Genomic DNA, 16,870 nt, shown 5'->3' with positions numbered 1-16,870 from the left:
CTCTCAACTACTCTCTCACTCTCTCAACTACTCTCCCTCTCTCTCAACTACTCTCTCTCTCAACTACTCTCTCTCTCTTGGGCTAGCAACCGAAAGGCAGTTAATCCCCAACAGCAACTGCTCCCGGGCTCTGATGATATATGGCTGTTGATTAAGGCAGTCCCCTGCACCTCTAGTTGGGTTAAATGCGGAAGACACGTTTCAGTTGAATGCATTCAGTTGTACAACTGACTAGGCATCCCCCTTTTCTATCTCTCTCTCGCTACATACTCCAGCATTAGCAGGCTGTTCACAGGAGGCGCACAAAGCTCCATGTTATTATCAGGCTCATATGTAGCCCATTAGAGCAGCCAGGGGCTTTTTAATTGGTGAACAGGAGGTCAGAGGGGAAACGCGGTGCATCGCTTGTTGTTCGGAGGATCGGAGGGCTGTGTTTGGAATGAGAAGGTTTTCCAGCAGTTTCTAGTGCTATTAATCTCGAGTGAATTCCCCAATTTTATTTTCAATTTTGTTAAACTGTTTAAGGAATTTGTAACCAAGTTGACTAGAGTTTATTTTTTATTTTCTCAAAGTGTGTTTGGATTCGTTAACTACAGCAAGGCCGGCTGAAAGTCTTACTGGTTAGAAAGAGGAAGAACTAGGCGTACAACTGTTTGTCTATCTTGACCTTGGTGACGCCACCAGGTTGACAGGTTCAGCTGCCGGAACGCCGCGATTCCCACCTGTTAATAAATGGATCCTGTGAACTTCAGATCTGTTGTTGCGAAGAGTAAAATCGGGCCAACGACTGGAACCTTCTGGGCCGACAAAACAAAAAGGGACACTTTGCCACTCTCCCCAAACCCTGTTCTCGTTCCCCTTGCATAAGAGGAGCTAAAATAACATCTCCAGTCGGTTGAGACTTTAAAGTAGAATTACACCGCCTTTTCATCTTCCCAGATTTCCGCCTGCCTCTTTTTTTCCCCCCTCTTCACGGTTGCGTATAAGATCTAGCCCAGATGCTGTAAGCCCCTGACAGCTGAGGCAGAGATGAAAGAGCCCGGCTCGTTGCCACTGAGATGGAGAGGGCATTACCGAGCAAATGCCAGCCTAAAGCCCCCTACACCTCACACTACACCTGAGAGCTCTCCAAGCTAACCCTCTAGTTTTTTACTTTTTTAGTCATTTACCAGATTCTGTTATCCAGAGCGACGTACAGTACGTTTCACAGGTACACTTTTCCTCAAAGTCGTTATCGGCAAAGTCAGAGCTGGGGGGTGGGGGGTGGGGGGGGTTATTGTCATGCAAAAGTCTGTCGGTCTCGCCGTAATTTACATATTTTACATCTCCAGGCCTCCACTCATACTAGTTGCTGATGCGCGCCTTTTGGAACGTCTACATTTCAACAACAAAAAAAGTAGAACAAATCAATTTAATATACACCATCACAAAAAATCCATTATTTATTTTAGACAGGACTCAAGGAGAATGATGATATGAAGAAAATGTATTTCAGAAGAACAGAATATGACTTGGCCCTACTGCATGTTATCTGGCTAAGCGACGTGCCATAGGCTGTAGGCTCGTTCATTCAGCAGACAAGATATGYTAATAAGTCCCATGCCATTATTTTAGATTATTTTATAGTAAGAAGAATTTCATTTTAACTCACTGCTCTTGTGGCTGAATGGAAGGAAGCCCCCACAGCAATGTTCCAACATCTAGTGGAAAGCCTTCCCAGAAGAGTGGAGGCCAACTCCATATTAATGCCCATGATTTTGGAATGAGATGTTCGATGAGCAAGTGTCCACATACTTTTGGYCATGTAGTGTATGTTCTTTTGCAACTCTGACTCTTCTGTAAGACAGTTACTCCAGATGGGCAAGTTCCTTCCTTTTTATTCATATTGTTTCCTTACTGGATTTTTCGAAAACGATGATGGGGGGGGGAACTATTCAGTTGTTATCCAGTTTATCAAACTCAAATGAGACTGGATGTTTAATAATTCTCCTCGTAGGCTCTAATGAAATTTAAAAAAACGTTGATTTGAAGGCATCATCGGTATCATCGAAAGTCTTCCCTTCCCTCGCCTGCTCCCTCATGTCTCCACTGTCCCTCTTATCTACTTTTCTGCCTGATCACTGTGCAAATGCACAGGGCGCTTGGAATTGAAGCCACAACTTTTGGGGTTTCTAGTTTCCTAGCACAATTCTCAGACCATTTGCACCGTCTGAACCCAATATACAAGCTAATCATCTCACAGGCCCCCTATCGCAACAGGGCAGGTTTCTTCTTGTGCTGCTAATTTAATTATTGCTTATCAATTCACGCCCCGGGCACACAACCTACACTCTACCCTCATCAGCCTACTCTAGCTTTGAATCCTAAACACCTCTTTCAAGATGGGATGAACGTTTCAACTCTGGGATTACACATTTTCTCTACTGAAAATACACGTATGCCCCTTTGACTGTAAAGTAACTTAAAACGCTGATGTGAGAGTGGATCCCCTGGTTTTAAAGCGAATATTTCGGGGTTTTCCATAGAACGCATTCATAGTACAAGTGCTTAGGTCGGACGAATTGGGCCTACTCGCTGTTGTTCTGTGAGTCACGTTATCCAGCACAAAAACAGTTATACATCACATGCAATGGGCGGTGTTTGGCCCCACCATTTGGTTTTAAAGAGAGGGTGTGAAATGGCAGTTTCGCCTTTTGTGGCCCTCATATATAATCACTGTGAACAAAATCACAAAGCAGAGCCCAGTCAATACCGCTACCTGGCGGCAGATCAAGTGCCGCAGAGGACCGGGCAGGGTGAAGGGGGAAAAAAGCAGCAGAATCAATGGGAACTGTTCTGCAACAGTCAGCTGACACGGCAAGCTTTCCAGCTCAGGGCCGAGGACATATTGAAAGGCGTGGTGTTTGCAGAGGATGACAACATGGCTATTGTATTTCTGCCAGTGAGCAGTGGAAGGCTTTATCTTCCCCACCATACCTCGGGCCCTTGTCCTCCTGGGAGGCCCATGTCAACTAGTGTACACTTGGGCAGTTAAACTTTCTGGCTTTTTTTTAAGGGAGAGTTTATCAATTCAATGAAGGTTATTAACCCTTTACACTGGTGGAAATTAGCCTATGTGGATAGGGCAAAATGTTCATGATTATTACGGAATAAAGAATAAATAATTTATTACGGAAATAAATAATAACCATGGTACCAACGGGCTCCCGAGTGGCGCAGCGGTCTAAGGCACTGCCTCTCAGTGCTTGAGGCGTCACAACAGACACCCTGGTTCGAATCCAGTCTGTATCGTAACCGGCCCTGATTGGGAGTCCCATAGGGCGGCACACAATTGGCCCAGCGTTGTCCGGGTTTGGCCGGTGTAGGCCATCATTGTAAATAGGAATTTGTTCTTAACTGACTTGCCTAGTTAAAATAAGKTGTAAAAAAAWAWATATATATATTTAAAAAAAATAACGATTAGGGGAAACGATTAGACCAAAGGACAAAACAGTTCACCTGACACAAAACTGAATCCAAACATCACACTGTTGATTTGTACGTGCGTTTTACATGTACTCTTCTTTTCACCACATCTGTTGATTACAAAGTCGAAAAATACTCCGAATACATGCAGTGACACGATAAGAATATTCCTGGAAAACATGGGGTAGGCGCAACATACAAAGAACAGGAAGGCTGTTTATGCTCCCAATTCACCACTTCGTTAACAACATTTCGATCCCAATACGGATTTCCGTCACGTCAAAGAGACGGGAGTGCTCACATCTCAAAAGATACACATTCCCCTTTACATGACGCATGGTGGGTGTGGAAACAATTCACTTTTGCCCATAGTCGACCATAATGAAGCATACGGGATTATATACATACAAATCGGTCCGAGTTATAACCTAGGAAACAGTATGACCATTGGCCGCAGTGGCCGTAGATATAATTAGTGACCTAATTCAAAAACAACTTGCGTACCTCTAATAATTTGATATCAATTAGATGGGCACATGCAGCAGTTACAGAAAATCTAATATATACAAAATGCCATGTTCGGGCAGGTAGTGTTCTCCTGGCATCCGTCAAACCCAGTATCTCCACCCCTCCTAGGAGCCTTAACATGTTCGATACCAACGTATCTCAGAGAGCTGATGTCGTGACGAGCCTCCATGAAATGCGCAGCCACAGGGCTTCTCTGATCAAGAGTCCTGATATTACTCCTGTGTTCTGCTATCCTTGTTTTTCCTACATAGCATAGACCACAAATACACTTGATCAGGTATACCACATTTGTTGGAGAACACAATCTTAATGGCCTTGCCCGCGATGCGGTGATTGAACGTTGTGCATTTGTATGTAGTTACACTGGGTAGATCGGCCACATCTCTAATTACCATCCGTCACATTGTCTAGGTAGGTGCTCTGTGTCACTCTGTGTACTACAGAGCCTGCATATGTGACTGTATTGGCTTATGGGGAGACTCTTTTTCAGGGGTACAGGGTGGAAGTTATCTTCGCGTAACAGGGAATTCCAGCCGTTTGGCTTCCCGTATAGGTCCGCATTTAAACCACCCCCTCTCCCTCTTTATCAAAATGTCCAGAGTACTTGATTCATGCACACCAAAGGTGAGCGTGAATTTCAGATGTTCAGTATTGATGGAGTGGAATTTATAAAGTTTGCTGTGCCCTAAAATAGAAGGAATGTCATCAATTAAGTGTTTCCAGAGCTTGATATGGTGCAAGAATGGATTGTTAGGGCTGAAAATCACTTTCTATTCGAACAACCCCAAATACAGATTGGCATAATTCAGTGCCATTTGACTCTTATTACATAATTTTACTCTCTTGTTTGTGACCGAATCGGTCTTATGTAGCAATTTTTTTTTATTTTTTATTTTTTACATTGGATAAAAGTAGAGACTCAGAGCTACAAAATGGTATATCATACACTGCAGTTGAGGAACAATGGGAAAGTAATTCTGCTTTGAAAGTTGATAAACTTGTAACCTCACTTTTGTGAAAATGTTCCTTGAATGTTTTGTTACCTACTGGAGAGCTTTTCTTTGTCCACACCCATTCAGCATCGTTCACACCCTCTTAAGCCTTAGCCCCGCCCAACTATTTAAGGATTCACATTTGAGGCCATGTACTAAACAACCAAAGATTTCAAGACTAAATGCTGGTTTATACTACGGGTGTATTCGTAAATTGGAGTGACAGAGTGCGCTCTGGGCATTCGTAAATTCAGAGCATTGTCAGATTGTCCGTTCGTAAATGTTGAGCGTTTCGCTCTCGGAGCGTTCAGAATGCACGCTCTGACCGCAGAGTAGGGTTGATCCGAGTCTTCTGACCTAACAGCAGCAGTCAAGCGCCCAAGCTAACTGGCTAATGTTGGCTAGCTTGCTAGCTACTTCCAGACAGAACAGAGAGAACAGCTCACTCTGACCATTTTAGTAGCCCTAGCAGAGCTGATTAGGCGKTTTTTATGTTATCTAGAGCGTTAGTGACTAACTGTGCTGCTGGCAACAATTTAATTACAGTTTTATGCCAACACCGGCCATATTCAACGGCATTGAGCCTTCGTAAATGTATCAGTTAGTTACCAGCTACGTCTATCGACAGTTGTCATGAACATTCTATTGAAATGGTTACTTGCATAGTGGAGTCTTTGGATTAGACATGTAGCTAGATAGCTAAACAATGAACCATAATCCCAACTCATAACGTTACTACCCTGCATGAATCTGCAGGTAGCAAACCAACCAGGTTCAATGTTAGCTAGCTATTATTTTTACCCCGTTTTCTTCCCAATTTTGTAATATCCAATTGGTAGTTACTGTCGCTGCAACTCCCGTACGGACTCAGGAGTCGCTAGAGCGCAATGGGACAAGGACATCCCGCACGACGCTGGGCCAATTGTGTGCCGCCTCATGGGTCTCCGGTCACGGCCAGCTGTGACACAGCCTGGGATCGAACCCGGGTCTGTAGTGATGCCTCACGCACTACAATGCAGTGCCTTAGACGGCTGCGCCACTCGGGAGGCCCTAGGTATTCCTTCGTTTGAGGATGCAATCTGTAGACAGGTGTTTTATACAGCCTTCTTTCTGTGTGTTCTCTTTTTGACTCCCTCTACATATTTGCAATCAAATGCCAGAATGTTCTCCATCTCCTTAGCTACCATACTCTAATTCCACCGGGCCTTCCACTGATTTCAAAACTCGGTCCTCCAGGAAGTGGAGAGCAACACTTTGATATCTTGAAAAAAAGCTGCGTTAGAAAGGATTACCAACAAATACTGACCGGCTCATAGACAGAAGCGGGCAACATGGCAGACCAATCGGAACTCATCTCGTGGCATGTCCAGCCAGTCCGTTATCTCAGCCTATCATGGTTAGCAGGAAGGTTCCTGTCTTTTTTCATGGCTAAACCAACTAGTAATTTAAATAAATGATTTGTATTTATAGATGGCATACAAGTTTGTTATTAAGGCACATGAACGTTCACATGTTCCAGAAGGCATTTCTGCCAAAGAATGCATTTTGATTTAAAAAAAAGTTTACATTCAAATGGCTCTCCTGTGAAGTAGTGACGTGTGACATGCGCCTAGTTTCCTGAAACGAGTCACATTTTATTAGATAGCAATGAAATGATAATAGTATCTAAAGGAAATAGGCTGTCTTGGCCTAATTCCAAAACTTCCAACTTATACAGCAAATAAGGGAGTTATTGTCGTCATAAAAGGTGAATGATGTGCATTTTATAATGCTCGTTCATGCGTGCACAGTTTTGCGACAGGTCTGATTTTATAACGGGAAACATGCGTATATATGGCACACGCAGATATTTAGTGTGAAATGTACGCAACGATTAGGAATGAGGTTCCTGGACATTTTGATAAAAAGGGAGGGGGGTGGTTTTAACACAGGCCTATGCAGGAAGCCGACGGACCGGAAGTCCCTGTTACCCSGAGATACCCTGTTACCCCCTGAAAAAGAGCCTCCCTATCAGCCAATACAGTCGCATATGCAGCGTCTGTGGTACAAGCGCACTGTCTGGATGAGCGCTTTAGACTACGGGGTTACCCAGAGGAATGGCCCAGGATGACATTAACACTCAGAAACCACCCCGCCCCTCTGACCAACGAGTCCAATGCTTCCTTTAATACTCCCCACTTGGCAAACAGTTCAACCATTTCATTTAAAAAAAAACGCTGTCGCATTTTGAGCACTGACCCACAACTGGAAAAGACATTTAAAGATCCCCCACAGGTAGTCTTTAGACACACCTTCAACTTCAGTCAAAGGGTGGTGAGGTCTGTCGGTGAGGTCTGTCGGTCTCTTCTACCGGTGCCACTTAGCACCTACTTAGACAATGTGTCGGGACGGTAATTACAGATGTGGCCGAACAAATGCACAACGTTCAATCACCCCATCGCGGGCAGGGCCATTAAGATTAAGGGTGTCATTACTTATTCTCCAACAAATGTGGTAAACCTGATCAAGTGTATTTGTGGTCTATGCTATGTAGGAAAAACGAACTGAGCTCTGAAAACAAGGATAGCAGAACACAGGAGTAATATCAGGACTGTTGAGATCAGAGAAGGCCTGTGGCTGCACATTTCATGGAGGCTCGTCACGACATCAGCCCTCTGAGATACGTTGGTATCGAACATGTTAAGGCTCCTAGGAGGGTGGAGATACTAAAAATCTATTTCTGACAAGAGAATCGTATTCATTAATCATTTGTCCACCATGTCTCCTAAAGGTCTGGACCAAGAGTTTGATATCGGACCATTTCTTACATTAATATGTTACGTTGATTTTTCTTGCCATCCAGGTCTCCACAGACCGACAGTCATGACCACACTAAAATTCCATGTGAACATTGAGTCACGGTAATCTCCTTTTATGCACTCTGGACATGCTTTGGTTGTACCCAACTCGCTAACTACCATCAGGTCCGAATGGCCTGGTACTCAGGGCTCTATTGTCCCTCTAACCACTCTGGCATCAATGTAAATGCTATCGAAAATCACATCAAACAATTGTAATTCAAACAGTAGACCTATCATGCTTTTAAAACTCACCTCACTGCGMTGATCAATTTGGAGAAAGAAGTTCAACAGCAGGTTGAAACAGTGTAAAACATGGTTGTTTGTGGATGTTGTTTCAAAGCCTAACAACAAAATGGACAGTACTTTCTAAGGTGATGATTATTTCAAAACACCCATATGCATATTAGAACTTATGCATATGAGCACAAACCCAAGAGAAAAAAAAAAATATATATTTATCCTACTACTGCATATTATGCATGGCAAAAAAAACATAACTAATTTAAGATGTCTTTGGTACATAATTGGTCTAGCCTATACACCAAAATTAAACATTTGAGTAATCGCCTTTGAGTGTGGACTGTATTATGTTGCATACTGGATGGACTGATTACCTTATGCTACACTCCAAAATCCATGAGTCTGGTAGAGAATGTATAGCACTAGTCGATGCTGTCGGTTCATTGATTGTGCAGGGCGGATTACAGTTAGTTTACAATTTGTGAATTTGTATTTGATTTTGAATAGCCTAGTATTTWWAWAMAAATATTTTCAGAATTAATTGASTGACACTTTWACCTTCAGCTATACAGAATCTCACCACCATCCATCCTTCCTTTTCTGTCCATGTATTATGTTCTTGAGCGCGCAGAAAGTCTCAACAGTTTAGTGAAATATCTTTCGTTGCGAAAGCATGTCACTATTGATATTCCCGAACAGCTTTCACCTGGTTTCCCAAGTGAAGCASTGGGTAGCTGCAGGAACAAGGTTTGAGAGCCCATGGCATACAGCGTTTGGGCAGAATATCACCTGTCGGGCAKTGAGAGCATACTCCTCAAACAGTAGTTGATGTGGGGAGGGAAATAAGCCGTCTTTATATTTATTTCTCAGCTGCTCGTGTTAAACACAGCTCCACTATAAAACCGAAGTAGCCTATAAAATAGACTGGCGGGGGAAGGGCACGGCCTCCATTTCTTATTTGAGTGCATACAGATGACATGTATTTTCCCCCCCCTGCCCCTCTTCCTGCCCATTTGCTGATGGCCATTCTAAATCAAAACTAATTTGACATATTAGTAAAGATGAAATTGAGAATAGTCTGACGGGTGATAATATGATCACTTGATGAGAGAACAGCTGTGCAGCCTGAGACAAGCAACTGAGCGTTTCTTTTTTTGCCACTTATTCAAATCATCAATAGCCTATCGTCGCGTCATGCAGCCCACATATGTTTTGATTTCTAACACTTTCTAAAAGGTGTGTATCAGTCACAACTAAAGTTGCCAAATAACTCTACATCTGGCATATAGGACCTGTTTCTAAAACCACTTTCACACTTCAACATAGCCACTTCATATGCGCACTCACTCTGTGAAAAAAGTTCAATTATATTCTTACTTTAAAATCAGATCAAATAAATAATGGCGCGGGGCAAGCCGACAGTTTATGGTAGGTGCAACATAAGACCAAAAAAATGACAAGGGTTTGAGTGAGAGGACTAAATGATGTCTCCATGTGGCCACACACCTCTCCAAAGTGTGCACAGTTCTAAAGTAGGCTGCTGTCAAMTCCAAAGCCCACTTAGTATCAGAAGGCTGCTGGCTTACCACCTCAGTTCAGTTCTTACTGCTTACTGGAGAGACCTGCCTAACTCACTACACAATAGACCTCTACAAAAGTTYGTGGTGGCACTAGATAGTCCACACAGCATAAAGACGAACCTGTGAGATAGTGTCATGAGTTCAACTCACATCTTTTCWTGACCAACCCCTTTCTTGACAATGGCATGCCCAAAAGAACACCGACGACGACGGAAGATTGTAGCTATGTTTGGTGGAGATGTGAGATGGCGTTTGAACGGGTCTTTGACAAGCTCAGAACTGACTCATCCTCGGCTGCCAATGAAAGCGAGGAAGCACTGATAGATTATGGAGGAGGGTGCTCTCGCAGCAATATGAGAACCCTCTTCTCCTTTTCTTTCCTCTCCAACTGCCTAATCCCCTCGCCTCACTCAGACACTTACACTTGTAATTCCCAGCCAGATCCACCGGAGTGAAAGCAGCGATTTTGAATCGCCAGCGACAGGGCGGATTAGCCAAGCGAAATCCAGACTGAAGGCACGTTTTTTTTTTAGCATGACTCGCTATTCTTGACTTTGGCCGGCAACTTTAAAGCCATTGGTCAGTTATCGTCGAAATCCGCTCAGTTATAAAGCTGCCGGGTTCTGAAAGGGTGGCGGTCGTATTTTTAATTGAAGAAGAAACAGAAAAGGGAGGAATCTCTCATCTATTGGTATGATATCATAACAAGATTMGTTTTGTCTAATAATTCAAAACCCTGAATGTCTCTAATGGGACAAAATCCAACAATCAATGAACACAGAAATGTCAATTATGTAAGATAATAGACTGTCTGTCTGTACTTTCGGGACTATACCAGACTGTTTGAAAGTAATAGAAATTACAGTGTAAGGGTGGCCGAGATGTTGCCTCCAAAATTTGCTCTTAGAACTCCATCACTCAGCCGAGAGAGAGATCTTTGGCGTATTTGAATGAACCRGAATTTTTACAAGAAGACGTTTTGATCAAAAAGCCTTACGTCTCTCACCCCATTATTGAGGACGGCTCCTTTTGATATCATTTCCAGATGAGGGTTGAAGAGAATCAGATGAAGGGAACGGAGCGAGAGAGAGGAACATCCCCAACACTTCGGCCTCAACGTTCACTCAGTCCACACAGTGTTCTATATGATAAACCATCACCGCTCCGATAGCTCTCRCACTTCTTCCAATTKTTCTCCTTTAAAGGTGTGACTAATGACGAAGTCGTTTCAAATCTAACCGTCCCTCAGATATGCATATCCCCTTTGTCTGTTTGCTTTTTTTAATGCACTGATTCGACTTGAGAGGAACCCTTTCAAGTCAGACTAAGAAAGGAGAAGATCACGGAAGCTGTCAAGATAAAAGTTCTGGGTATTAATGAGTAATGGGTATCATCTWGAAATCCCTCTTCTCTCACTCAGCAGATTTGGAAGGACAAAGATGAAGTACATATGAGAGGAGATATGCTGACATGAGAATTGCCGGTGCCCTGGAGCATTCCAACATCTGCCCGGGCGAAACCGCCTCTCTGTCCTCTGCCCAGGTGTGCCATGAAAGCAGGATCTTCTCGGCAGTTGGCTGTCAGTCGGCACGTTCACCTCACAGCCCTGGAAACACTTTCATCCCCCCCTCCCCCCCATCTCATCTTCCTCCATACCGCAGCTGCCTGTCATGGGAAAGAGGAAACAACTATAACAGTAACCTGCTTGCACGTACACTCGTCTGTCGGTTCACTGTAGTGTACTGTATCAAGCTGTGCCTATGCTAGCTCAGGTAGGCCTATTGTCTGTGGAAGGCCTCTACAGACGGCAGCTGAAAACGCAATTGTGTTTACTTTCATGATTTGTTGACCAGCCACCCTGCTGCGCCCTACACAATGTCAAAAGGAATGAATGTGGATGAAAACGGTCTTGAGTGGCAGGCAAGGAAATGAGAGAGCGCATCCCCAGGATCCCTGAAGTGAGGGAGGGAGTTGGACCGTGTGGCGGAAGGCAGGCTAGGCTGTCAGAGGAGCGGAAGGCAAGGCTGTTCTCTCTCAGATTTGACCAACCAGTCAGAACTGTCAGAGCCATCACTTTCCATCAGCAGTGGGATCATTCATAGACCTGCAGCTCTGAAATATGAGTGTTAAAAACATATTCCACTGTCTTACGTTTTTCTCCCAACGGAAGGGAAGGTTGAAGTAACAGTTAATTCAGTCATCTGATTGAAGTAACAGTTAATTCAGTCATCTGAGTTTTTTAAAAAGGATTTCTGACTAGTTTGTTGGTTTTTATCATCACACTATCTAACAATTCATATATGTACAGTTTATAGAGGGAGCGCTGCATGTTTGGAACGCTTGCTGTGTGAGTCTCATGACTGAACTGAAATTCCAAAGATTTACTGAGAATTCCCTCAACTCAGAGGATAAAGAACATCTTTATTTAGAGTCGCTGGTGGGGTTAATGAGGTACATCCCGTACAGTACAGTACACACTCCTCCCTCCCAGTGACTCATTGTGAAAGGCTGGTGGCAAAAGAGAGAGAACCCCCGAGAGACACACTGGGACTGTTCCAAATGTTCCACTCAGGAATATCTTCAAGGACAATCAGATAAATAGTTTATATTAAGAGGGGCTGTGTGAAATCGATTGCTGAAGGTGTTATCTGCGCTCGCAAAAATGGCTGGTAATTAGTCACGGCTAAAGGAGCATTAGAGAGCGCAAAATGGATTTCATCTTAATATACAGTGCCGTGAAAAAGTATTGCCCTCTTTCGGATTTTCTCTATTTTTGCTTATGTTTGATACTGAATTATCAGATCTTCAACCAAAACCTAATATTAAATAAAGTGAACCTGAGTTTATAAATAACAAAGTTACTTATTTATCTAATTAACAAAGTTATGTAACACCCATTTTTTCCCCTGTGTGAAAAAGTAATTGCCCACTTGCACTCAATAACTGGTTGKGCCATCTTTTAGCTGCAATGACTGCCACCAAATGCTTCCTGTAGTTGTAAATCAGTCTCCCACATCACTGTGGAGGAATTTTGGCCCACTCTTGCATGCAGAACTGCTTTAACTCAGAGACATTTGTGGGTTTTGAATCATGAACTGCTCGTTTCAAGTCTTGCCACAACATCTCAATTGGGATTAGGTCTGGACTTTGACTAAGCCATTCCAAAACTTGTGTTGCTTTTTAACCATTCTCAGTTATACTTTTGACTCCATCTGTCCATAGAACATTCTTCCAAGAGTCTTGATGATCATCCAGGTTAATTCTGTTGTGCATCGGAGAATGTCAGACCACCCGTCTGTGAGCTGAAGCGCAGTTGGGTCATGCAGAAAGACAATGATCCAAAACATACAATAAAGTCTAAATGAAAATGGTTAAAAAGCAAGACATTTTAAGTTTTGTATGGGAATACCCCCCTGAAATGTACTAAAATGAATGGGAACTTATTGGCACCGTACGAAACATATACACGATTTACAATACCACTCAAATGGACGACGTTTCATTCAAAACTGATTGCAAATGCCAAGTGTCACACAGCAAAAATCCAACAGATGGCGAGCGCGCTCCACCGTAAATGTTCATATTGCAAATGCAACACAAGTCAAGACCCAAGGGTCAAATTTAGAAAATAAAAAATAAAAAAAATAAAACGTATCACCCCCTTAAAACTTCTTAAGAATAGGGGGCGGTATTTTCGTTTTTGGCTAAAAAACGTACCCATTTGAAACTGCCTATTTCTCAGCCCCTGAAACTAGAATATGCATATAATTGTCAGATTACGATAGAAAACACTCTGAARTTTCCAAAACTGTAAAAATGTTGTCTGTGAGTTAAACAGAACTGATATTGCAGGCTAAAACCTGAGGAAAATCCAATCAGGAAGTGCCCCTGTTCTTGAAACCTCTCTGTTCCTATGCATCCCTATTGCCCATATAAAGGGATATCAACCAGACKTCTTTTTCTATGGCTTCCCTAAGGTGTCAACAGCCTTTAGACATAGTTTCAGGCTTTTATTTTGAAGAATGAGCGTGAACGACCACATTGCGTAAGTGGATAGGTGGGGGCTCTCAGAGTGAGTTGTGCGCAAAAGGGAAAGGCAGCCATTGTTACTCCTKGTCCTAGTGAAAAGCCAACTGTCCCCGGTTGATATATTATCGAATAGATATTTGAAAAACACCCTGAGGATGGATTATAAAAAACATTTGACATGTTTCTGTGGACATTATGGATATAATTTGGAATTTTTGTCTGCGTTGTCGTGACCGCTATTTCCGGTGGATTCCTGGGCATAACGCATCAAACTAACGGAGGTATTTGGATATAAAAAATATCTTTATGGAACAAAAGGAACATTTGTTGTCTAACTGGGAGTCTCGTGAGTGAAAACATCCGAAGATCATCAAAGGTAAACGATTAATTTGATTGCTTTTCTGATTTTCGTGACCAAGTTACCTGATGCTAGGKGTACTTATTGTTTTGTCGAGCGATCGATAAACTTACACATCACTTGTATTRYTTTCGCTGTAAAGCATAATTWCAAAATCTGAGACGACAGATGGATTAACAAAAGGCTAAGCTGTGTTTTGCAATATTRCACTTGTGATTTCATGAATATGAATATTTTCTAGTAATATTATTTACCTGTGGCGCTATGCTACACTATGCTAGTCAGCGTTTCTGATGACAATTATCCCGGATCCGGGATGGGTGGTTCAGAATGGTTAAAAAAGTGCTTTCTGGACCGTTTTTCGAAATTCTTTYGATTGTTTTGTCAATTACACATGTATAAGAACTGTATGACCATATTTTTGAACTGTATGAACATAAAATTGTCCATAAGGCATATGTTTTGTCCATTTGCAATATGATTTCATAGGAAGTCAAAAATCTGTGAACCATTGCCAAATGTCATAAGAAATGTCCAAATGCAATATGAAAGTGCCAAATCAGGATGTTATGTCCATTTGCAATATGATATCATAGAAAGTCGAAGTCAAAAATCAGTGAATCATGGCCAAATACCATAAGAAATGTCCAAATGCAATATGAAAGTATTGAATCTGCCAAATCAGGATGTTATGTCCATTTGCCATGTACGATCATAGGAAGTCATCATAGTTCATGAGGGTTGCCTAATCACACATGAAGTTTTGGAAACATCTGACCTTTTTAACCCTTCAAAACAGCCCCTATGACACCAATTTAAGGCACTTCCTGTTGTCACAGGAAGCTAAAAGTAAACACATATCCTCATTGGGGTATGCTCTTACAGAATTCCGAGTTTAAAGTCTTTACGTTAAGAATTGACTGATCTACACAGGGTTGAATGCAGTGAGTTTCACAAACTGCAGGTTTGGTATATCAAAACACCTTCAAGGTGAATTTAATCACTTCCGGTTGCTCCAGGAAGCTTAGAATCAACACAGGTAGACCTCATAGTTGCCTGATGGATAGTCATCGAAGACAGGTTCATAAGGCATTCATAACCCACATTGCCTTCTCCCATAAATTCAACCTGAAGCCTATGTATTCCTATGGGGAGAGAAGTCATTGCAAACTGTTTGATGTAAACACCTTTTCAATGTTAAGGGTTAATGCCACACGGTCAAAGTTAGGCTTGCAGATCTCGGGAGGACCTCAGGAACGTTCCTGAGGTCGAATTGTGCTTCTAACCCTAACGGTTCTCCCGCTGTCACCCAAAAGCACCTGACATTTAGSGCCAGGCTTCATTATGGGCCTACTTTCTTTCACGGTCGCTGCGCTCAGACCGAGCGAGCTACGGTCAAGCGGGGCATCTCGTTGAACTCGGCACAGCCTAGCGATTATGGTAATGCCATTGCAGGCTCTGTGTGTCTTTAAGCACAGCACTGTGTCACTCCATYCTTGCTGTGTGTGTGTGTGAGTGCTTTTCTTTGACATCCTGTTGGGGGATATGRCTGAATTACAGTTCATGAGGGTTGCCTAACCACACATGAAGTTTTGAAAAGATCTGACCTTTTTAACCCTYCAAAACAGCMTCTATGACCCCAATKTAAGGCACTTCCGGTTGACACAGGAAGCTGAAAGTGAACACATATCCTCCTTGGGGTAGGCTCTTACAGAATCCTGAGTTTAAAGTCTTTACGTTAAGAACTTACTTATTTACAGAGGGTTGAATGATTGAGTGTTATTTCAGAAAATCACAGAAATCATGTAGAGTTCCGAAACCCACCTTAACAGATTCGTCTGAACATGCCGCAACTGGATCTGTAACTTTTTTGGGGAAAAAAAACACTAATTGTACATTGTACGATTTCTCTTAAATTACGATAGATAAATGTCTGGTTCTTTTTTTCCTTACACCGTAGGTTCATGTACTTTGACGTGAAGCGGTCAAATTAGCGCTCTATTTTAGTTTTTGACCTTTAATCCCAGAAAAATGGCCTTAACTCAAAGCGTTGAGGCCTCGACGCCATCTTTTTCGGGGCTAACAGCCCATTAGTCCAAACCTATGCTCACCAAGTTTCGTCTTCGAAGTCTTTTCCATTTCGAAGAAATGGCCATGTCGTGATTGGTGATGTTTTGTACATTTGCAATAAGATTCCATTTGCCATCTGGTGGAATTTACCGGGACAGCGGAAAAATGACCAAAATTTAAACATTTTATAAAACGGAAACCGAATGTCCGAGAGACTTCGTTCGATAACTTCCCGGAAGATCTGGCCGCCGTTGGCAAATTTTACAAACATTCGYGGACGACTAGTAAGGGACCGTACATTTGCAATATGGAGTTTCTCWTCGATCATACAGCAAATGCCAAAATGTGCCCTTCAGGTATGGAATGGCCTAGTCAAAGTCCAGACCTAATCCCARTTGAGATGTGGCAAGACTTGAAACGAGCAGTTCCTGCTTCAAAACCCACAAATGTCGCTGAGGTAAAGCAGTTCTGCATGCAAGAGTGGGCCARAATTCCTCCACAGTGACGTGAGAGACTGATCAACAACTACAGGAAGCATTTGGTTGCAGTCATTGCAGCTAAAGGTGGCACAACCAGTTATTTAGTGTAAGGGGGCAATTACTTTTTCACACAGGGGAATTGGGTGTTGCATAACTTAAAATGCAAAAATCACAAAGGGGCAATACTTTCACGGCACTGTATTGCAGATACAGTAGCTCCTGAGTTTATCTCTCCCCATGCTATCTTCTGATAGCTAGTCAGACTTCTCCAACGCTGGTGATAGGGCCT

General features: G+C 42.7%; 2 protein-coding genes across 2 annotated transcripts in view; both read left to right on the top strand.

Annotated features, from left to right (window-relative positions):
- The window catches only part of aard (alanine and arginine rich domain containing protein), a 348,357-nt gene that overhangs the window by 83,818 nt on the left and 247,669 nt on the right, over positions 1-16,870 (top strand). The window lies entirely within an intron of this gene.
- LOC111954721 (mediator of RNA polymerase II transcription subunit 30-like) overlaps positions 1-16,870 on the top strand; it is a 66,146-nt gene that overhangs the window by 46,494 nt on the left and 2,782 nt on the right. The window lies entirely within an intron of this gene.

Source organism: Salvelinus sp. IW2-2015, linkage group LG30, assembly GCF_002910315.2.
Source record: "Salvelinus sp. IW2-2015 linkage group LG30, ASM291031v2, whole genome shotgun sequence".
In the NCBI taxonomy this organism is placed as follows: domain Eukaryota; kingdom Metazoa; phylum Chordata; class Actinopteri; order Salmoniformes; family Salmonidae; genus Salvelinus; species Salvelinus sp. IW2-2015.
The sequence above is the reverse complement of the archived record's forward strand: the minus strand, read 5'-3'. Positions and strand labels throughout refer to the sequence as shown.